The sequence below is a fragment of the Hibiscus syriacus genome, unplaced genomic scaffold, assembly GCF_006381635.1.
Source record: "Hibiscus syriacus cultivar Baekdansim isolate YM2019G1 unplaced genomic scaffold, ASM638163v2 tig00117048_pilon, whole genome shotgun sequence".
Taxonomy (NCBI): Eukaryota; Viridiplantae; Streptophyta; class Magnoliopsida; order Malvales; family Malvaceae; genus Hibiscus; species Hibiscus syriacus.
In genome coordinates this window covers 9602237-9626326 of record NW_024063538.1, presented here as the reverse complement: position 1 = coordinate 9626326, position 24090 = coordinate 9602237, and positions in this window count along the sequence as shown.

Genomic DNA, 24090 nt, shown 5'->3' with positions numbered 1-24090 from the left:
GATTTTTACAGGGTAGTATCGATACTCATTCAAGGAGTATCGATAATGGGGTAATAGTTTTGATCCTCACCAGGTTGTATCGAGACCAATAATCCAATGTAAAAAATTTATACGGGTACATATAAGATAGGGGTATCGATACTCCAGTAAGGGTATCAATACTGGGTATTTTCAAAACATTGAAACTAATTTTGGTATTGATATTCAGATCAGTATTAATACCCCAACACCAGAGTATCGAACCTCAACCTAGAGTACCTATACTACCTTACTAAATTATCCCATATCTGTCAATGGGTATCGATACCAGTAGGTGAGTATCGATACTAAGGGTTCAGTATCGATACTGAAGGGTTAGTATCAGTACCGATGGATAGTTTTGGATGAATAATCCAAGTGTTAAGGGACATGAATTGAGGGACCTAAATATATCGGAATAACATCATATAAAAACTTCAAGTGAGAATAATAAATAATAACAGTAGATCAGTCGAGACTTTCAGAGTATGTATTGAGTAATTATTAGAGAGCATGTATTATTTATATGCCCTTGTGCATTCAGTCGTAACTCTTTTCTAAACTCAATATTGTGCTATTCATACATTTTGAGATATCCTTTGTATTGTAAATCTTGTTACGGTGTTTTCTTTTATTTTATATGGATAAAATATTATCAATTGTTTTGTAAATCAGTTTTCAAAAGAATTTTTTGGGTATCCATTCGATGGCCCATGTGACATTATAATCCATGGATCTTCGGGTCATATTGGATTATGATGTTACATTTAGAGGTATCATAGAATCTAGGTTTAGTCATTTCTAGCACCCGCATATTAGAGTTAGTCAGCATTTATCCATGTACATGCCTCTCGGGAGTTAAGAGTACAACAACGACTCGAATGATGATAATGACCTCCCTTTTGCTTCTAATTTTAGACAACCCCATGGAAGACGACCCAACATATAGTCATGATGGAAGAGACGAAAGTCATGCCTCACTAGGAGTAGACACCGATGAAGAGTTTTTCTCGGATATATATTAGAGATTGATACTAGCAGAAGCGGGGTTGAGGAGGTGCCTTTTTCAAAGATCACACCTTCGTACTTAGGTAGATAGCCAGGTCCCTACCTAGTTTCTTAACTGCACCACCTCACCCACCAATACCTCTAGCCTAGCAGGTTACCACACCCTATGAGTACCTAGTAGAACAGCTCCGTAGATATAAGACCATTGAGTTATTCAGTTTAGGGATGATGATCACATAGTAATAGATAATTTTCTTAGAGAGATGCTTTGCACCCTCAGACAATTACACCTTACCCTAGTGGGTAAGCTTGAGTACATCAATGTCTTGCTCAAGGGTGACACGATAGATTAGTGGGAGATGATCGATATTGCTATGGAACTAGAGAGGTCGACATGGGAGCAGTTCCTCATATAATTAATACAGAAGTACATCAAATATGCTCACATCGATTATCTAAGAGAGTAATTTGTACATTTGGTTCAAGGGATCATACAGTGATAGAGTATGAGTGTGAGTTTCTTCGGATGACCATACATACACAATAGTTAATATACACAAAGGAAAATCTATGTCTTAATTTCAAGAAGGGCCTACACCTCGACATCTTATTGCACCTGGCATTACAAAGTTATCCTGCCAGGGAAAGAAAGTTGAGAGAGTTTTGAGTAGGAGGGCTAGACAAACCACATAAACTATACCATAGACCAGGAGAGCCCTTGAGTGAGCAAGGCCATCTCAAACTCTGACTAAGAGGTCCAGAGATAGTTAAGGTTTAGGGAGGCACCTAGTAGCACAGTTGAGGAAGACCTGCCATAGTTCAGATCAATGAGGTAGATCTGAGTCTATGAGGAGACCACTGACCTTAGTCTCAAGATCTAGTGGTAGCCATTGGATTAGAGGTTTCACTCAACCTATTTATGCTCAATACGAGATGAGACACCCAATAAGGGGTTATTATAGTTATGGCTCCTTAGATCACTTTATCCATGACTGTTTGAGAGTTTAGGGTGCAACACTCACAGCGACTCAGAGATCAGTACCATCAGTGCACAAGAGAGGAACTAGTGGTAAGTGTCCGAGTATCAAGTACACTAAGTCTAGATATCCTTGTGGACAAGATCAACTGGAGATGTCCAATATAGATTCAGGATCAGACTTTTCCAGCAGACCTGATGGAGTTATAATTTAGAGAATTTGACATGGTATTGGGTATGGATTGGCTGACCGAACATGATATCAGTTGAGTTTCAAAACTAGGTGGCATAAGATTAGAGTAATCAATAGGACTAAGCTAGTGATGACCAATGAAAAACCCATCCAGTTGAGGATAGTGTAATCTATAAGAGCCCCGAGGATGATCGACCGTGGTTATAAGTCCTTTATGACTCATGTGGTCGAAACTCGAATTTCAGTTCCAACACTCGAGGATATTCAAACAGTGCATAATTTTTATGATGTGTTATTAGATGTATTATCGGGTTTTTCACCCGAGCGTGAATTAGAGTTTGGCTTAGCTCTAGTGTCATTAATCCCTATCGCATGCCACCGATAGAATTAAAAAATATAAAAGCTTAAATTTAGAAGTTGATAAAGAAGGGGTTCACCTTACTGGGCATCTCCCCTTGGGGAGCGACGATCATGTTTGTTAAAAATAATGATAGGTCGATAAGGTTGTGCATCAACTACAAGTAGTTAAACAAGTTAACCATTTAGAACTGTTACTCGCTCCCAATGATATACGACCTCTTCGACCAGCTGAGAGGAGTGTGTGTATTCTCAAAGATTGATCTATGATTAGGCTACTATCAGTTGAAATTAAAGGATCCGAATGCGGTGAATATAGCTTTTAGAACAATATGTGGTCATTGCGATTTCTGATATTGCTGATTAGACTCGCCAATGCTCTAATGGCATTCTTGGACTTAATTAAATGAGTGTTTCACCCATAATTAGATCAATATGTGGTGGTGTTTATATATGACATCCTAGTGTGCTCCCGATCAGAGGAGAAGTATGATCAGTATCTATGTGTTGTCCTTCAGATGCTCAAAGGCATACAGTTGTTTGCCAAGTTTGGAAAATGTAAGTTTTAGTTTCTAGAGGTGTCATTCTTGGGACATATCGTGTTAACATATGGTATCCGAGTTGACCCCCTAATAAAATTTAGGCCATAATTGGCAGAAAGCCAGATAAAAATATGGTAGATATGCGCAATTTTCTTGGCTTAGTTGGGTACTATCATTGATTCATTTAGTTCTTCTCGATGATAGCCTCTCTGCTAACCAAAAGTCTTCATAAAGAAGACCCATTTATTTGGAAGAAGAAGCGACATGAGAGATTTCAAAAGTTGAAGGTCATATTTACCCAAGCCCCAATGTTGAACCAACCAGAGTCGGGTAATACTATAAAATTTTCAACGATGCCTCATTGAATGGTATTGGAGTTGAGTTGATACTGGAGGGTAAGGTGTATCTTATACATCCTGTCAGCTTAAACCTCATCAGTGCAACTACCCAACATATGACTTAGAGCTAGCAGTAGTTGTGTTCACCTTGGAGATTTGGAGATACTACCTTTTTCGTGAGAAGTGTCACATCTTCATCGATCACAAGAGCCAAGTACCGACTCACTCAGAAGGAGTTGGTTCTTAGACAGTGTAGATATGTCAAGGTTCTTATAAACTACAACTTTATGATAAACTACCACTTAGAAAAGGCTATTGTTGTTGCAGACACCTTGAGCAGGAAGTTAATGATAGAGTTGCGAGCCCTCCTAGCACATTTGAGTTTAACAAGTGAATGTAGGTGAGACCAAAAGGTTACAGAGTTCAGACGACCAATTATGGTCTCGAATTAAGCAAGTTCGTCAGGGCAAGGCCCCAGGTTTTGAGTTGTCTAATGGAGACGTGTTATACTTTAAGGGTCGATTATGCATTATAGTAGTTACTTAGATACACAGTTAGATTCTCCATAAGGCATATTGTAATCCACTCTCAGTACACCCAGACAATAACAAAATGTATCAGGAGATTTATGAGTTGTATTGGTGGTCGTTAGATGTCTAGTGTGTTAGCAGGTGAAAGCAGAATAACAGGTTCCCTCATTCAGATTCTTCAGTGAAAATAAGATAGGGTAACCATGGACTTTCTGGCTGGGTTACTAATGACCAGACAGAGACATGATACTATTTGGGTCACAGTAAACCGCTTAAACAAATTAGTTCATTTATTTTAGTTATGATGGACTATACCTTATAGTGGTTAGCTCAGTTGTACATCAATGAGATAGTACCGATGCGGAGACCCTCGATTCAATTACCACTTCTGGAAAGCCCTCCATGAGTCCTTAGGCACCAAACTAAATTCAAGCACAACATTCCATCCTCATATAGATGGCCAGTCAGAGAAAGTTATCTAAATTCTAGATGACATGCTTAGGTGTACCATTATCAATATAGAGGGTAGTTGGAAGGACCACTTTCCTTTATAGAGTTTATCTACAACAATAGTTTTCAGTCAAGCGTTCACATGGCTGTGTACGAGGCCTTAAATGGGTTTAAGTGTATGACTCCTCTATGTTGTACCAAACTGAGTGAGGGAAAGATAGTAGGCTCCAACTTGATTAGAGAGATAGAAAAAGTTTGATTGATATAGAGTCATCTAAAGAAGGCTTTAGACAGAAAGATGTCTTACATAGATATAAAGCTTAAAGAGATTGAGTTCACAATAGAGGACAAAGTGTTCCTCAAAGTTTCATCTTGGAAGAAAGTACTTCACTTTTTGTGTAAAGGGAAGTTAAGTTAACTCTTTATAGGACCTTATGAGGTAACTAAGAGATTCATGTCAGTGGTTTATAGGTTAACCTTACTATCAGAATTAGAGCGAATTCACAATATGTTCTATGTATACATGCTCAGGAGATACCATTATGATCATTTTTATGTCATACCCTAAAGTAGATAGAGGTCATCATAAACTTGATCTATATAGAAGAGCCAATAATAATCCTAGCAAATGATGTGAAAGAGTTAAGAAACAAGAGGATTACTTTGGTAAAGATGCTAAGGAGGAATCATGGCATCAAGGAAGCAACTTAGGAAACTGAGGACATGCATCTTTAGTATCCTCACCTCTTCTATCCAGGTAAATTTGGAGGATAAAATTTCTTTTTAAGAGATGAGAGTCGTAACATCCCAAATTATTTTTAGGAGTTTCTGGATAATTCGATTCAGGCTTTGAATAAAATCCATAGCTTGTAGGAAGCCTTGACCCAATATTAAGTGAAATTAAGCTTGGATTGAGACCGATAGTTGATAAAAAAAAGGGATTTTTAAGAGTTGGCCAAAATCATGAAGGACCAAGGAAATAATTATACCATTTTTATTTTCAAAAGCTAAAAACCATTAAGGAAGAGTGATATCACGTCTAGCCTTGCTCATATCTCATTTTCGACATATTTTTGTCTTCTTGTTCTTTCTCATTTCAAACTCCTCTATCCGCGTAATCTTACGACCTAAAAGGCAGAAACTTTATAGGAATATAGACCCTTGCCAACAAACTCAATGTAAGAAACTTAACCTCTTTTTTCCAATATTTATTTCAAACCTACCATTGCTTGGTTTTGTAATGCGCACCAAAACAGGTTTTGTTTAGAAAGTTTAGAGAGCTCAATATTAAGTTCATTTTAAGTAATTTGTAGGCTTAAGAAGTGCTTTTAAAACCAGCCTTCTTTGATGCTCAAAAACAATTAGGATACTTGAGTCTCTTTAGTAGAATATGACAGTCAGTGCCAAGGCACTACAGTAGCTGACTGGGCACAAATACCCCAAGACTCGACGTAGTAAGTTGGACGAGTGTATGTTTTTGATACAATTTTAGATCTCACCGCAGAGTACCCGATGGTATTCTGATAGGCTAAAGGGGTGCATTGGTTCGAGATGCAGAACCCTCAATCATACCATGATGCCAACCATAGTTTAGTAGATCGGTATTTTGCATGTTTCATACCTATTCCACCAGCTAGATCACATAGTGAATGCAAATAGTATTATACAGTTATTAGTGAGGCACTTAGCTCGTAAGCTGAGCGTTCGAAATGTGTTTCCATTCGCAAGTTCTTAGAAGGAAAATCGTGGGGAGTTATCATCATCAGATATTCTAGTGCAGCAGATCAGATTCACCGATACTTTCAGAGTACATCTTGAGTCATTCTTATAGGTCATGTACTACTTATGGACCCTTGTGTTTTTAGTAGTAACTCTATTTTGTTTTAAACTCAGTATAATATTATTTGGATATTTTGGGAGCTCCCCCTTATTGTAAACCTTATTATGATGTTTTATTTTGTTTTCTATTTATGAACTATTATTAGTTTACAAAAGAAATTTTTGGGTAGCCATTTTGGTGGCCTGTGTGACATCATAATCCATGGATCTTCGGGTCGGACTGGATTAAGGTGTTATAGAAACATATGCAAACCACAATTCATAGTTTATATCTCTAATATCTTATGTACATTTTCAATTCACATTCCATATGTCACATTCTTCAAATGCACCAAACTTCATAAACACCATGTCATCATGATACATACACATTCAAGATAACCAGTTACCTCCAATACATCATAGGCCATAGTCAAAATATCACAATTCATATGCTCATATTAATTATATTCTTTCAGTACCTTATAAATCATGTCGCAAGATACACGTTCATATAAGCACATACTTTAATCAACACACCATCAATTTAAAATAATAGATATACGTACTTAGAACCATAGATTTAGAGTTCACACATACTAAACCTTAACTTAACATTGAACACATTCATCACAAGTGAATGAACAACCACTCATATTCATGGTGCAATCACCCAATTCGATCCTAAACACTTGCTAACTTATTTTCAACCACTGCTAAACTATTCTTACCTCATCATACACTCATCAGAGACCTTAGAAAACATATTATAGAGTCATCAAGTCTTCCAAAATAGAACATAAAATTCTTCTTTTAAAACGGAACGAAAATCAACTAAACGACCGACAAATCTTACCGTTGATGGAATCTAAGCCTCCTAACTTAATGGAACTATTTTACCTTGAGTAAAGCTGATCACTAACAATCAAAAACAATATCTACACACAATCGTATCCTACAAAAATAGTAGCAATCGACTAACTCCTGGATTTTTAAAAAATACCAAAACCAAGCTTGTTTTAAAGAAATCAGTATGCAAATCACTTACAATCGAAAAATATTTTAATATGATAACAATCATCATTAAAACAACTTAGAATCATCAAGAATTATCAAAAAAATTATGAAGAGAATACCTTAATTAAATACTATGAAAATCATATTTTATTCTTTTAAAGCCATAATCAAAACTAGTGATCTTCAAGATCACTTCACCATTTGATCTTTTAACCATAAAGCATAAAAGAGATCCAAGAAAATAAGATTTACCTTTCTGGAAAAATGAAGATGAAACCCTTGAAGAAAAATCATGAAATCAAGAACAAGAGGAATTTGAAAACAATGGTAAATAAATGGAGAATTTGATTCAAATGAAAGAGAAATGAAAGAAAAACAAATGATGTATTTGATCATTAATGGAAGCAAGCACTGAGAACAAAAATAGAGAGAATTCAGTTGGATATGATAAAGGAAGTTAGAGAAAATGAATGAAAAGAAAATATGGTTGAATGTTAACATGAATTATGATACAAAGTAGTTAAAACCAACTCTAATTTATAATCAAAATGGATTAGAATGAAATAGAAATAAAGAGTAGAAATAAGTTGAAATTCACGTTAAAAACAAGGAGACAAATAGAGGGAAATGGAGCAAGATGGATTTAAAATTTTGATATCTATATCATTTTACAATTTAGTCAAAAAAATCCAAGTTTCAACAAAATTCAATATAGTCACTTAATAAAATCAAACTAAAAACTTATTAATATAATATTTAATATTCTAAAATCATATTTTAATATTTTCAAAATATTTTTGATTTTAATTTTCATAATTACAATTTTAATAAAAACCATGAAAACTACTCGATTACCAACCCAAAACTACTGACCCAGATTTTTGGAAGTTATAACTAGGCCAGATTTGTGAAGGTAAGATTCTTACCGAAAATGGATTGATTTATTTATCTTTTTCATAAAGAATGTACACGGTTATATACACAAATAGTAACATATCTTAGGAAACTCATATGCTAGGAAAATAGCATATTCTAGGTAAGAATTAAATCCCTTCAAGTTAGAGATTGTAAGACTATTTACATGATCCTAATTAATTACATAATCTTCCTAAATTAGGAATCTACTTTCTGACACTCCTCCTCAAGCTAGGAATAGATATCTTCCATTTTCAACTTGCTTTCCAGTTTTAAAAATACTTTCCAAATAATCCCTTGGTAAGTATATATGCAATTTGATCTCTAATAGACACAAAGGGAGTACAAATTAACCACTATATAGTTTTTCCTTTATGAAATGCTTATCCACTTCAATGTGCTTCGTCCTATCATGTTGAACTGGGTTATGCACTATGTTGATGACTGACTTATTATCATAATACAATTTCATCGAGCCTTCCCACTTGATCTTCATGTTTTCCAAGATAATTTTAGCCACAATAACTCACAAATCCCAAGTTCCATTGCTCTAAACTCAGCTTCTTCAATTGATCTAGCCAACACGTTTTGTTTTTTGCTTCTCCATGTCATAAGGTTTCCCTCAAACAATGAGCAATACCCTGAGGTTGACATTTTGTCCACCATGGACCTAACATAGTCAACATCAATGTAAGCTTCTAGAGATAAATTCCCCTTTTTTAAAAAGTATTCCTCTGCCTGGTGTTGCCTTTAAGTATTGCATGATTTGATTAACAACCCTCAAGTGTAAGTCTTTAGGATTGTGCACCCCAACTACATAGACAATGTCTAGTCTAGTGTGTAAAGAATATATAAGTTTTCCTACTAGCCTTTGATAGGAACCTCTATCAACTGCTATACCTTCTATTGCATCATCAAGTTTATGGTTAACTTCTATTAGTGTATCTGTTGGCGCATCCCAATTTTCTCGTTTCTTCTAATAGGTATAGGGTATAATTTTATTGAGATATGGATATTCCTTGTTCAGATGTGCTACTCCAATTCCAAGGAAATATTTTAATTTGTCTAAATCCTTTACTTCAAACTCCTTCACCAAACACTTTTTTAAGTTATCCATTCCCTTTAAGTCATCTCTTGTAATTATAATAGCATCCACATATACTGATAGGATAGTCCTCTTTGAATATGAGTGTTTCACATATAAAGTGTGATCATCTTGACTTTGTTTATAATCCAACGCTAACATCACCTTGGAAAATCTACGAAACCAGGCTCTTGGGGACTATTTTAGTCCATACAATACCTTTTTTAACTTGCACACTACTTGCTTATTACTTGAATCAAAACCTAGTGGAATATCCATGTAAAATTCCTCTTCAAGGTCTCTGTGTAAGAAGGTCATGCTAAATTATTGGAGATTCCACCATTGATTTGCAACTAAAGACAATAAAATTATCACAATGTTTATCTTGGTAACTGGGGAAAACGTTTCGAGATAGTCTATCTCATACGTTTAAGAGTACCCCTTAGCCACCTGCCTCGTTTTGTACCTTTCTAGGGAACCATCTGATTTGTACTTCACTGTAAATACCCATCTACATCCCACTGTTTTCTTTACTTCCGGTAGTGTTACCAAGTCTCATGTCTTGTTCTTCTCAATAACATTCATCTTAACCTGTATGACATTCTTCCAATTCTCATCTTCTAATGGCTCGGATACAGCTTTAGGAACGATAATGGTGTTTAGGCTAGTAAGAAATGTATTGTCATTATGGGATAAATTCTAATAAGACATGAACAGGTACCTAGGATTTTTTGTACATGTTCTTTTATATTTTCTAATTGCAATAGGAAATTTGAAATCCATCTTATCAGTAATTTAATCAAAATTTTCAGTAACAATAATTTAATCAAATATGGGTTCAGTAATTACCTCATTTTGTATAGGAGAAGAGGTTGATTGAACCTGCATTGATGCATTTCTTCTCGAATAGACCAGTGTAGTATCCTGAGCCATTTACTAAGGTGTATTAGGATCAGGTTAAGAAGATTTTGTGGGACTGTTTGTGAGAGTTTTGTAGGAATATATGGCTGATAAATTGGCAGCTGACTATTCGGAGTGGCTTGACTGTTTGGAGTGGTTTGGGTGGCTAAATTAGGTAAAGAAGTGGTTGGACAAGGAAATGTTTTCCCTTATCTTTTTTAAATAAAATCTCCCTTTAAGATAAGGACGATTGAAGTAGTTTTCCTGTTTCACAAAGGTAACATCGAAATAGATTAAATATTTTTTTGTAAGTGGGTGATATTATTTGTATCACGTTTGGGGTAAAGGAATAGCACAAAAAGACACATTTTAATGCTCTTGGATCAATTTTTCCTTATTTTGAGAGTGTATATAGACAAATTCAACACAATAAAATATTATGGGCTTAAGATTAATGGAGGCATTGAAGTTTAGAAAGAAATTAGTTAGGGTTTGAATGTGACTTTTGAAATGAAACACTTTTTTAGGTAACTTCTTTATCATATAGGAAGTCGTTAAAATAGCCTTCCCCTAATAGTGTTTATGAAAATTTGTTTTGAACAAGAATTCTCTAGTGACATCAAGGTATGGCCAAATTTCCTCTCAGCTACTCTATTATGTTGGGGTGTATTAACACAAGAGGACTAGTGTACATTTTTCCTAAAAATAAGGGAACAAAATCTTGTTAAAGTAATCCTTAGCATTTGAAATCTCTTTATTTCAGTCCCAAATTAGATTTTGATAATAGTATAAAAGTTCCTAAAGATAACACTAACATCTGATTTCTGTTTTAGGATAAATACCAAAGATACTCTTGTACAATCATCAATGAAGGATACAAACCAACGAGCCCTAAATATATTTAAGACATTGGATGCCCCTTGAATATCACTATAGATGAGATTATAAGGGTTGGAAGTTCTTTTATTACTCATTAGAAAGGAAGTGCACTTTTGTTCTGCTAGTTCACAAGTGTCACAATGAAAATTTTTACCATTTAAATTTTGGAACATAGAATGAAACAAGAGCTTTATAACTTTAAATGAAGAATGACCAAGGCAAAGATGATGAAGTCATATTTGGTCTTTATTTATTTTGGATTTTGACATGAAGGATAATGGTGAGGAACTCAGGGCACTAACTTGTACATCGGGGTCTTCAATATAGTATATACCGTTGACATTTTAGAACGTCCAATCATCCTCCTCGACTTTAGTTACTAAAAAATACATTGGTTGGGGTGGAAGAAAACACATCATTTAGTGTCTTTGGTAATTTTTTGGACTGAAATAAGGTTGGCAAAGAACTTAGGAACATTAAGAACACATTTTAAAGTAAGGGTTTCACTTATGATAATATCCTCTTGTCCAGCCACTGTTATAGTTGTGCTATCTGCTACCATTATTTTTTTATTTCTAGTACAGGGTGTATAGGTGACAAACTTAAGTGAGGAATTGGTTATATGGTATGTATCCCCTGTGTCAATTACCCAAGAGCTTTGGGTAGAAGTATCCGAAGATTTAGAGTTTTGAGAAGATAATATACGTGAGAAAACCATACTACATTTACCTATCGAGGAGGGTTTTCACAGAGATCCTAGCAAGTTCTTAAGTTTTTCGATATATTCTCTATTGAATTCAACATGTTGTTCTTGAGGACCTTCAGCAATTTGTTTTGTTGTATATGTACGTCCTTGCCCTTTTGATGGTCCTCATTTCTCTGAGAAATTTCTATTTATTGTTTGTGGCTCCCCATGAAGTTTCCAGTATTTTTCTCTTATATGATGAGGCTTCTTACAGTATGTTTACCATGTGGAGTCCTTATTTACTATTGTCTTCCTATTATATTCATTTATAATATGTGATAGACCAGATTTCTTCTCGGTTACATTCCTTGTGACCAGGGTTGAACTCTCCCCTTGACCATTTTTGATCATCACTCCTCTTCTTCCTTCCTCTGTATGTATGATTACAATTTGTTCATTTAGTGAGGGTATATTTTCCTTTCCAATAATTTGGACTCTTACTGTATCAAACTCAATATTTAGCCCAACAAGAAAAGCATAGATTTGATCTTTTTCTATAAACCTTTTCAGAATGGTTGCATCTTCACAACATCTCATTTGGCTACACTAATAGTGATCCATTTCTTGAGAAAGGTTCTGTAGTAAGTTAAAATATTGTGTGGTCGATCTTTTTCATTACTTAGCATATGAGATCTTTGTCTTGATCTCATAGATCTGAGATACATCTCAAACCTTTGAGTATGTGTGTTTTACTTCCTCCCATATTTCTTGGGTTGTGTTCAGGAACATGCACATAACACTGATTTTTGGAATCATGGAATTCCATAATCCGAATATTTCCAAGGAATCTTTTTAATCCCAAGAGTTGAACCTAAGGTATCCTACTTCAAGTCTACACCCAAGTAGATGGCTTAACTTCCATGTCCCCTTTAGGAACGTTTGAACTAGTTGAGACTACTTAAGGTAATTTTTTCCATTCAACCTATTGGTTGATTGTATGTTCTGTAAATCCCCTACTGAACTAGAGTAATTCCCTTCATTCATTTTGACTTCTTGAATAGTTTCAGTACTGCTAGTGTCAACATCTTCAACCATTTTAACACTACGTACTTAAAGAAGGGTTTTGAGACAAGTAAGGGGTTGCTAAAATGGAAAAACGTTATTGAAAAAGAGCTTTTACAAGCCCTGATACCATGTCAAAAATGGATTGATTCACTTATCTTTTCATAGCGAGTGCATACGGTATATACATAAACAATAACTTATCTTAATAAACTCATATACTAGGAAAGTAGCGTATTCCAAGAAATAATTAAAATCCCTTAAAGCTACGGATTGTAAGACTATTTACAAGATCCTAATTAATTACATAAACTTTCTAAATTAGGAATCTACTTTTTAACAATTCTTATTATCATTTCCTAGAGCTCTATTTCTACCTCATCTGGTAGCCATGGTCTATGTTTTAGTGGAGTTTTGGATTGTAGGGCTCTAGTTCATTTCCAATCCATTTTTAAAGGTTGGAATTAATATTTTTATTCCTTTTAATTTCTAAAACGAGTTAGTAATTCATTTTTCTTGCTATGAGCAGTGAGAGAAGTTGGAGAGAGCTCCAAATGCAAGAACAAAGAGAAACCAATTCTTGAATAACTTGGAGGTGTTTTCCAGTAGCTAAGACCAATGTAACACAATCCTAGCATGTCTATATCACTTGTAGATCATTTTATTTAGTTTGCTTGCTTGTATGAGTACATGGTGCCATTATGGGTATATTTGTTTTCATGAGGGAAATGAGGTTTTTTATATTTCTCATGCATGAAAATGATATATTATGTTCCCCTTAAATTCTCATAATCTTTAAATAACATTTGAGGGCCTTATGAGGGCTTCGAATATGGGATGAATATATTTCTTGAGAGAAAACAAGGTTTTATGGGTTTGGGGTATCGGTACTGGATGAACAATAATGATATTGTTCATCTAGAAAGATAAATTTAGTATATTTTGATTGGGTGGTATTGATATTCTGTTCATAGGTTATCGATATAATTCATAAGGTATCAATATCGAGGGTAAGGTATTGATACCATCGTTAAGTTATAAATTACAGTAGTCAATTTTAGTATTGATACTCTAGGAGTGTCGACACTATTTAGAAAAAAGTATCGATACTCTAAACAAAGGTATTGATACTAAATTAATTTTTTGAACATCAAACCCAAGATTGGTATCAACACTCAAGATGTTATCAGTATCCTAATGAAGAGGTACCATTATTCCACCTAAGAATATTGATATTATAAGGCCTTCTCAGATTCCAAAAATGCTATTTTAGTACCGGTACCAAGGGTGGGTATCGATACTAAAAGATTGGTATTGATACTAAAGGGATCAATATCAGTATCATCATATTAAATTGGGCATGAAGCCTAACTTTGGGTTAAAAGCTTGGGAAGGGGTCTAGAACCACCAGAGTTACTATAATAAGCTTAAAGTAGAAACCTCTAATATTTGTGTGATAAGAATAATAACGTTATAAGGACACTCGTGAAAAAATGAGGACGCCTGGGTTACTTCAATGTGTAATGCCTGTCTTTGTATATGTTTGTGAGATATTCAGATATATTCTCATAAGTGCTAAGCCATTTTAATAATAGTGAAAATGTACTTTTGTATCAGTGTTGAGGCACTTTAGTTACTAGATGGCAATGCCACTATACTTTATATATACAATGCTTTGTTATGACCTATGATCGGTGCATTTCATTGATACATGACTTTACTTGCTAACATACTCACTTGAAGAATACATGTTAACATAGTAGAGTTATTTGTGTGGCACTGAGCTCGTAGATTAGTGTTCAATTTTTTTTCTCTTCACAGGTTCTTAGGTACCAGTTCAGGAGCTTATCACCAGGTCTTGGATTCCATATTCAATCGAGCTATAAAGTATGATTCGTTTATTTAGAGGGAATGTATCTGATAAATCTTTGGTATAATTGAGTTGTATCTTATAGACCTTTTGTATAATTGTTTACATTTTAAATTGTGGATGTTATATTATAATTATGAGTAATGATTTCAAAAAAAAGAAAAAATGGTTAGTCGTTTTGATGGCTTTGTATAAAACTCAAATCTTTTAGTTTTTCAGGTCGAATCGTATTTGGGTGCTACACTAAGACGTCTATGTGACCAAATCTCTAATTTGCCCTTAACATTAACATTCATATTATAGATATCCTTCTCCAAAATCTTCCTCGTCACTAGGGGACCGTAAGATATATAACCTGAAGACACTATTTCTTAAAGCTTGAACTCTCCACAATATTGCCAAAAAATTTATTAGACACAATCGAATCATAAACCTCGAACTTGGTCACATTGAGCTATAAATCTGACCATATATAAAAATGCTCCATCATGCATTAAATTCTTATCAATGACTCCACAAAGCCTTTTGAGAAAATTAGAAGGCAATGACCAAATCTGAAAGCTTGGAGAGAGCATTCAAAGCTAGAATCAATAGATACAAGGATAGAGGATCCCTTTCCTGAACCCCCTATCATCATCAAACAAGCCCACCATTGAACTATTAAAAGCCATGGAGAATCAACATGTAGTGAGGTAAATCTTAATCCACTTAGAATTTATCCAACAATCCAATAGCTTTCAAAACAACCACCACAAAACTCTAAACAATGTTGCCAAATACCTTTTATCATTCAATTTTAATGACATATCGTGAAAACAATGACTTTTTGACATACCCTTTAACCAACTCCTAGGTCAATAAAGTATTATCGATGATATTCTTCCCTTTAACAAATGATAATTTATTTAGAGCAATCATATATAGGAAAAAGGCAACCAATCTATTTCATGTTTCTCCCATATAGCCTATGTAACAAAGAGGAGTGTTATGGCATTAGAAGTGACAAGTAGAGAAGATGAATAAAAGAAGTATCGAATAATCAAAATGAAATAAGCCCCAATGACCTCCCATGTTGTTTTAGGGTAAAAAAGGAGAGTAACCATTCGAGTTAGGTGTTTTGTCATCTTTCTACTGGAAAAATTGCTAACCTAATCTCCTCATCAGAGACTTCTTTGGTTAGCGAAAAAGTAGCATTTTTAGGCTAAGAGTAATCAGCAGTGCTAACTCAAAAGTCAAGTAATTGTAGAAATAAAATTTAAAAATAAATGATTTTATTTCAAGTTACAGTAAAAGAGTACATAAATAGTTTTTATGCATTTGTATTCAAAGAGTTTAAGATAGACTAGAGGTTGTCTTATTTACAAAGTAGAATTCTAAAGTTAGTGATAAAGTAGGATATTAATATTTACGTCTAACCATAACTCACACTCCCCCTGAACCTGCGAAATAAAGGTTGTAAAGACCTAGCTTGGATGTAATCTTGTCGAAATTGATTCTTGGAAGTGCCTTGGTCAAAAATATCTACTAGTTGATCTTTTAAAGAAACATAGATGAGTCTTACGATCCCACCATTCACCTTTTTTTTTGCAATAAACTGTTTGTTGATCTCCAGATCCTTAGTTCTATCATGATGTACAGGAGTTTTAGCAATGCTTATAGACGACTTACTATGAATTTGAAGTTGAAAGTAGGTCACAAACACCTAACTCGTTTAATAATCATTGTAACCAAATGCTTTCACAACTTCCAAGTGCTATTGTTCGATATTTTGCTTCTGTACCACTTCTGAAAACTATAGCCTATTTCATGCTTCTTCAAGTCACCAAATTTCCCCAAACAAACAAACAATAACCCATCATTGATCTCCTATCTATTAACTCTCCATCCCAGCTTGAACCTGAGAAGATCTTGATTGTTCTATCTTTATGGTTTTTGGAAATTAATCAGTAACCTGGTGTCACATTCAAATACCTCAAAATATGAGATACTGCTTTTAAATCTTCTTCTCTATGATCATTCATGTATTGACTCACAATACTAATAGATAAGATTATATCCAGATTAGTATGTGACAACTAGATGACCTTGCACACTAACTTTTGGTATTGTTCTTTATTTACTATACTACCATTTTTCTTCAACTTCATATTTGTTTCCATGGCAGCTTCCGAAGGCTTACAACCTGTAAATCCAATTTAAGATAGTAAGTCTAGAATATACTTTCTTTAGTTTATGAAAATCCATTATTTTGATATCGCTACTTCCATGCCCAAAAAATACCTCAAGGTCCCTAAGTCCTTTGTTTAAAATTCTATTGCTATCAATTCATTCCAATTCTCGATTTCTCTGAATTCATCACTTGTGATGATGATGTCATCAATGTATACAATCAAGATTGACCTTTTATTTTTTTGGAGCGGTATTCACAAACAAAGTATGGTCATATTGACAATGCTTATAATTGTCTTGTAAAAGTACCTTCATGAATCTATCAAACCAGGTTCGAGGGGATTGTTTTAGTCCATATAATGACTTTAATAACTTGCATACTTACTGATTTTTTTATTGCATTTACACACCAGGTGGAATTTGTATATAAGCTTCCTTTTCAAGATTGCCATTGAGGAATTCATTCTTGATATCAAGTTGACGAAGTTTCCAATCTTTATTAACTGCTAAGGATAGAAGTACTCTTATAGTGTTGAGTTTTGCAACTGGAGAAAAAGTCTATTGACAGTCCACTCCCAAAGTTTGAGTGAACCCCTTTGCAGAAGTCTAACCTTAGATCATGCAGTGTTTCCATCTGCCTTGTAATTAATCGTAAATACCCATTTACAACCAATTGCTTTCTTATCTTTAGGAATATCACAAATAGTATAGGTTTTGTTGTTTTCAAAGGCTGATAGTTATTCTTCTACTGCCTTCTTCCATTCGAGAATTGTTAGTGTTTCTTATATGGTCTCTGGAATGCAGATACTGTCAATATTGGTTGTAAATGACTTAAGCCTATGCATTAGTTTACCATAAGCGATAATTTTTTTAATAGGATGAGTTTTACACCTTCTTACTCCCATTCTTTGAGCAATTGGTAATTCACTAGTATCAAGCAAAACATCAAAATTACACTGATCACCTTCTAAAGAATCTAAGATTGGTTCTTGCTCTTGACAATGCATCGACGGTGTGGGGATATGTGGGGTGAATTTGGGTCACCTTTTGTAGGTATGAATAACAATTTGGGAAATAAATAGTGACACTAATGAATTAGGTGTTTTAGGTGAATTAGTTTGATTTGGGGTTTTAGTATTAGGTATTGTTTGAGTGATTATTTCAGGTGATGGTTGAGGTTCTATAGGTTTGGTATGAGATAGGTTATTGGGTAACTCTGTATGAATCAAAAAAAAGTTAAAATTCATATTCACTCTCCCCCTAGATTTTAGTCTTAGAGAATAAAGATTTATGTTCAGGAAAGGTAACATCCATCGAAGTGAACATTTTCTTGGTAGAAGGAAAGTAACATCGATAACCTTTTTGTAGAGAGGAGTACCCAACAAAGACATAATGAACTTCCCGGGGATTAAGTTTAGACTTAGTGGGGGAATGATCATGAATGAAAATGTACAACCAAATACATGAAGAGGAATAACAATATTAAATGGTTAAAATGAGGAAATAATTCAGAAAGAAAATCCCATGGAAATTGGATTTTAATGAATTTACCGAGCATACGATTAAGGAGAGAAGTTTCAGTTAAGAAAACCACACCCCAAAGGTACTTAGGAACATGATTTGAAAAAAACAAGGCTTGGGTTACCTCAAGAATTGATGATTTTTAAATTTGTCTACCCTCTTTTTTTTATGGTGTATCAACAAAAGAAGTGAGATGGACAATAACTTTTTACTGAAAGAAAGATCCTAAAAGTTAGAAAGATATTCAATACCATTATCAGATTTAAGAATACCAATGGAACATTAAAATTTTGTCTCAATCATTTTATGGAAACTTTTGAAAATTCCCTAGTCTCAGATTTATCATTCATGAGACACATGATGGAATAGAAGCCTACATCGGTTGTGATGGGTTTAACGACGGGTGCCTACCTCCAGAGAAACTTTGGTTGATTACGGATGAACCATCGTCTGCAGAAAAAATTATAGGTGGGGAAGGTGTTGCAAGGAGGATGAGACAGTCTGTAAAGGCTTTTTTCCAAAGAAGAAATTACCCAGGATGGTGCTACAAGAAGGATGATGCTACAATGTGGAACATTGCGATTAGGGCTGCGATCCGTAGGGATAGTGCTACAATAAGGGCAATGATCTAGTGAGGGCAGCGCTTTGATGAGGGTAACATATGACGGGAATTGCATGATTAGGAGGGCGATGAGAATTACACAAAAAGAAGATAGCACTCCTATGAAGCATACTATTGGTCAGACTTGTGTCACAAGGTGCGGAAGGAAAGACTAGATCGACAACGATAATTGATACCAAGTAGAAATAAAATTTTAAAAAAAATTATTCCACGTTACTATGAGAGAGTACATAATGAGTTTTTAAAGTGTATTCAAAGGCTTTGAGATAGAGTAGAGGTTGTGTAATACCCAAAGTTTTGGTTTATGACCAAAATGTAAATTTTGAAAGTTTGGTGGTAAACCATAAAGTTTATAAAAGTTTAGGGACCAAAGGATCATCATAAGTTTAATGAACAAAAGTATAATTTTCAAAACTTATGTATTTTGGCCCTGTAAATGAATAGTTCACCACCAAGAATAAAGTTTTGGTTAGAGTCAGATTGAAATTTATGATTGAAAGCTAAAAAGTGTTGAAGTTTGATAAAATTTGTTAAACCATATCGAATAGAAATTCTGGAAAAATTGAAGATTATTATATTAAGCTAAGAAATATTATTTCTACATGTTAAAATGATGGAAAATAATATGGACCATTAGATTAGAGAAATTATTTCCATGTTTAATTTAGACCGTTGGATGAAAAATAGCGAGATTGAAATTTTGGAAAGATTTCATAGGAAAATTTGTAAAGCGTGAACTATTTTGTCTATATTCGAATTTATAAAGATGATAAGTGTTATGTGGCTTGGTATGGATTTAAATATCAAGTTTCATTAATGGAAAAATGGACATTTCCTATCAAATGAATTTTAAATTATTTTAAGCTTAAATACATGATAAATTGACATGAAATTAAGGGAAATTTCATAAAAGATTGTTTATATTTCTAGCCTTCAAACCATGAGTTTCATGGAACAAGGTGAGAAATTTTATTTTCAAGCCTAAATAATTGGGTTTTTGATTAAGATGTGAAATAGAAAATTGTTTTATTCAATGAGCTCTATCATTTGGTACCATTATTGCAAGCTAATATTTATTGAGTTCAAAGATCCCAAATTCTAGGGTTTATGTTTACATTAGGGTTTGATGAAATGATGATGGATTTTAACTTTATTGATGTTGTAGAATCACTTACAAGCTTGATTATTGATTAAAAGCACCTATACAAGTTTATACATGCTTATGTTGATTTCGTCCTAACCTTATATTTGGGGAAAGATTTTGATTTGATGAAATTATGTTAGGGTTTGATTGTAGATATTATAAAAGGATGATTAGAGGTTGATTTCATGCTTGGATTTAGTAAAAACCTTGAAACCCTAACCCTATATAGTTCAACCTTGAAGAAATAAATAGGGAAAATAATGAAAAATTTACCATGACTTAGAAATTATATTTAGAAGATTTACAGGCCTTATAAAATTATTTGGGCCAATTTGTAATTTATAAAAGTTGGGGGACCTATTCGATAATTATGAAAATTTATGAGGATAAGATGCAATTTTTTAATAGTTGTTGTAATGTGTTGGAAATTATTGTTAGAATGTAAACTTGGGCCATTTTGGGAAGTTTGTAAAAGTTGAGGATAAAATCATAAATATGGAAAAGTTGGGAACTTAAGTGAAAATGTTATATGAAGGTTGGTTAAATTTGGATAAAAAGGGACATGAATGGTCAACTTTAAGTAATAAGGGCAACATTTATGTTGTGACATGAAATTAGTATCGAATGAGCATCGAATGTTTTTAGGAATTTATTTTTATATCGGGTGCCTATGTTATTGAGATTCTAACATATTTTTAGATTATGGATGAAATCAAGATCAATAATCACTAGAGTTAAGGATGAATGTGAATTTCTATGGAAGGTTTGCAAGCAAAGGACATCAGGTAAGTTCATATTTATTTCGCATTTATGTTGTTGTGCAAACATTGGCTTGTGACTAGCCAGTGATGGAGTTACTATGGTAAGAAGTTACTCATAATATTGTATGAATTTATGATTCACGCTTATATGTGCATTTGGTGATCTAATAGAATTAGTGAATAAGTTGAAAATGTAAATTAGTGAAATATGTCTGGATTTATGATCAAAACAATAAGTTCATAAAACCACAGGAAATTCTATAGAAATGATTAGAGGATGAATTTCATATCGTAATTTTTTTATTAGTTTAGTTTTGTTTAAAGAAAAGTATACTGAATTCAAGGAGTATACAAAAAGATATGAATTTTTAATCGAGGATAGATCATAAAATAGGGCAAAAGATCCTGCTCAAAACACTTTCTGTAGGTCAACTTTGAAAATTCACTATAAATTGTAAAAATGGAACTAGTTGAAGTGACTTATATGGTTAGAATTGTATGCGAGTATAGTTCCCATTGGTTCAAGCAGAATAATTTTTGAGTATGTAGATTAATACAAAATAATATTTCTTTGAGGGTAGCGCAAACTTCCAACGTGTGTATTTGTCATAAATTATGTTTTTATGCTACTCTTATGTTATATGATATCTTAAATGTTTGAAATATGCCAACTCTAATATCTCGGAATGATAACTATGATATGTATCATATGATGAAATATATGTTCCATATGTCAAAAAGAAAAGTGGTAAGTGATGTTTCCATGATCTACTCATGTCATGTGAAAAACAAAATATTTAGGGTATGAACTGCCCAATACACGTTTAGTTGATATTTGATATGTTAGAATCTATGGATACTCCTGATAAATGAATGGTATAATATTTATATTAAAAGCCCATTGTTTGTGCATTGAGAGTCTTTGATATAAATAGCACTTTCGAGTGCTTATTGATAAATGGCACTTTCGAGTGCAAACGATAAAGGAAACTATATGTGCAAATATGGTAGTAGTACATTTGTTATAATATGGAATTTTGAGTGCATGGATGGTATTCATAATGAACTACAACTCCAGATTGTTAGTATAGTGTTGATGTATACTACAATACCTATACGTCATTGTGGCACTTAGGTGCTTATTGGGTACCTTGCATTCTCATTTTTCATACATTGGGCTATAATTGGATTTTGAATATACTCATTCATAAGTATGTTATGCATATGAAATAATATTCCACAGGTTTTGTGACGGAAACTTGTCTTATCAAGTTAAGTTTATGCGTTTACATATTTTATACGATTTAATACGTAATTTGATCTTTTACGATTTATCTAAGTTTTTAAAATGCTTTACTTAATTTCGTATTTCTCACTAAGTATATACTTAGCGCGTGATGATTTTCACGCATAGGTAAAAGAAGCGAGTGGAGTAAGGAGTTGAGCTTAGCATCAATGATCAAAGACTACTTACTGGTATCAATATTGGCATCCTACTGTTGTTTAAATTTATATTTAAGATGTATACGTGTAAAGAGAGTATGTATTATTTTAATATGGGTTTGGACACATGTTATAGCAGAGGTATATTTTATTATTAAATCAATTTATTTAAAGAAACAAGATTTTACTAGTTTTCAAGTAAAAATACGTTTTAAATGACATATTACATCTATGACTCGTGTACAGGGGCGTATACGGGAAATGAGTGTTACAGGTTATCCTAGTTACATAGTAGAATTCTAGAGTTAGTGTAAAAGTAGGATTATAATATTTACATCTAGCCATGACTGACAGTAACCAAACATAACAGTATAATGGAACTAGATTTAATGACAAAATTTTAATGATATTAATAATTTAGCTTGAATTTTTAATTTTAAAAGTTGAGAAACTAAATTCCTTGAAAATAAAAGTAAAGTGACTAAATTTCAAATTATGAAGAGAGTCCAATGACTTGAATCTTATTTTAACAAAATTTGCATGATTAACAAAAAAATGGTAATAAGGCCAACTTATAAAGATGGGCTTAGGGCTTTTTGCTTTTGATTGGTATAAAATATAAAATTATTTTCCAACAAAGAATGTGTTTATAAATATTAGGATTAAGATCTACTTATATAATGTAAAACTCTTTTATTTTTTATATAGATTTAGGATTGTTGGACAAGTGACACTAAATGATTCAAATTAACTCATAATTTTTTTCAATAAATATCTTCTCATTTCCCATTGTTAATCTTAACCGTCTATTTTCACTCATTCAACTATCTTAAATTTGTGTAAAACTAAATATTTTACACTTCATATCTCATACATATACATATTAAAACATTAGATTAAATTATAAAAATTAATTTCAAGTCAAGAATAATATTTTTGTGAAACGAGTAAATTAAGTTGAAATGACCATTTCATGATAAATTTTTATAATATTCTACCTACATTAATCAAGCAATGGATTACTACTTCACAAGTTAACAGTCATAGGGTTATATTATTGATCAACATGAATCATTGAATTGATTCTCTTATCTTATTATATGCTCAAAATCTCTACATATACATTATATTTGAAGTTATGATCAAATCAATTATCAATGTATTATAATAATCTATTTCTTTTAAATTATTTTACTGATATAGACCTAGTATGAATCTTTCGACTATAAACTGTATCTACACTTATCTATGATTGTTGGGATCTGTCCAGGATGAATCTGAATAATAAAGATTTTAAACTTGCGGAATGGCTTAACCGAATATAAATAAAATAAATTAATATATATATATATATATATATATATATATATATATATGTATGTATAATTTAACTAAAGAATTTACGTGTTTTTAATTTTTAGCCCTTATATTTTTAGTTAAATTTGATTATAATCAAATATTTTTTTTTTAAATACGAATACATATTTAAACGTTATTTTTTTGTTGTTGTTGAAATGTTGGTCCATGTGCCAATGAGTGTTGGCAAAAGTGATTAAGATTTAGGAATTTAAGTTTGTAAGACCAAGTTTGAATCCTACTACCGTCACACTTGGGGGCGATCTGTAAATTTCTATTTTAATCCCATTTGGCTCTCAGGTATGTCCTAACCCTGGACTGAGAGAATCACCCTTAATCTAAACTTTATGTACAAAAAAATTGTGCTCCATGTATACTTCACACATTTTAAAAATTTATATTTTTATGACAATCTATATATTATATAATTTA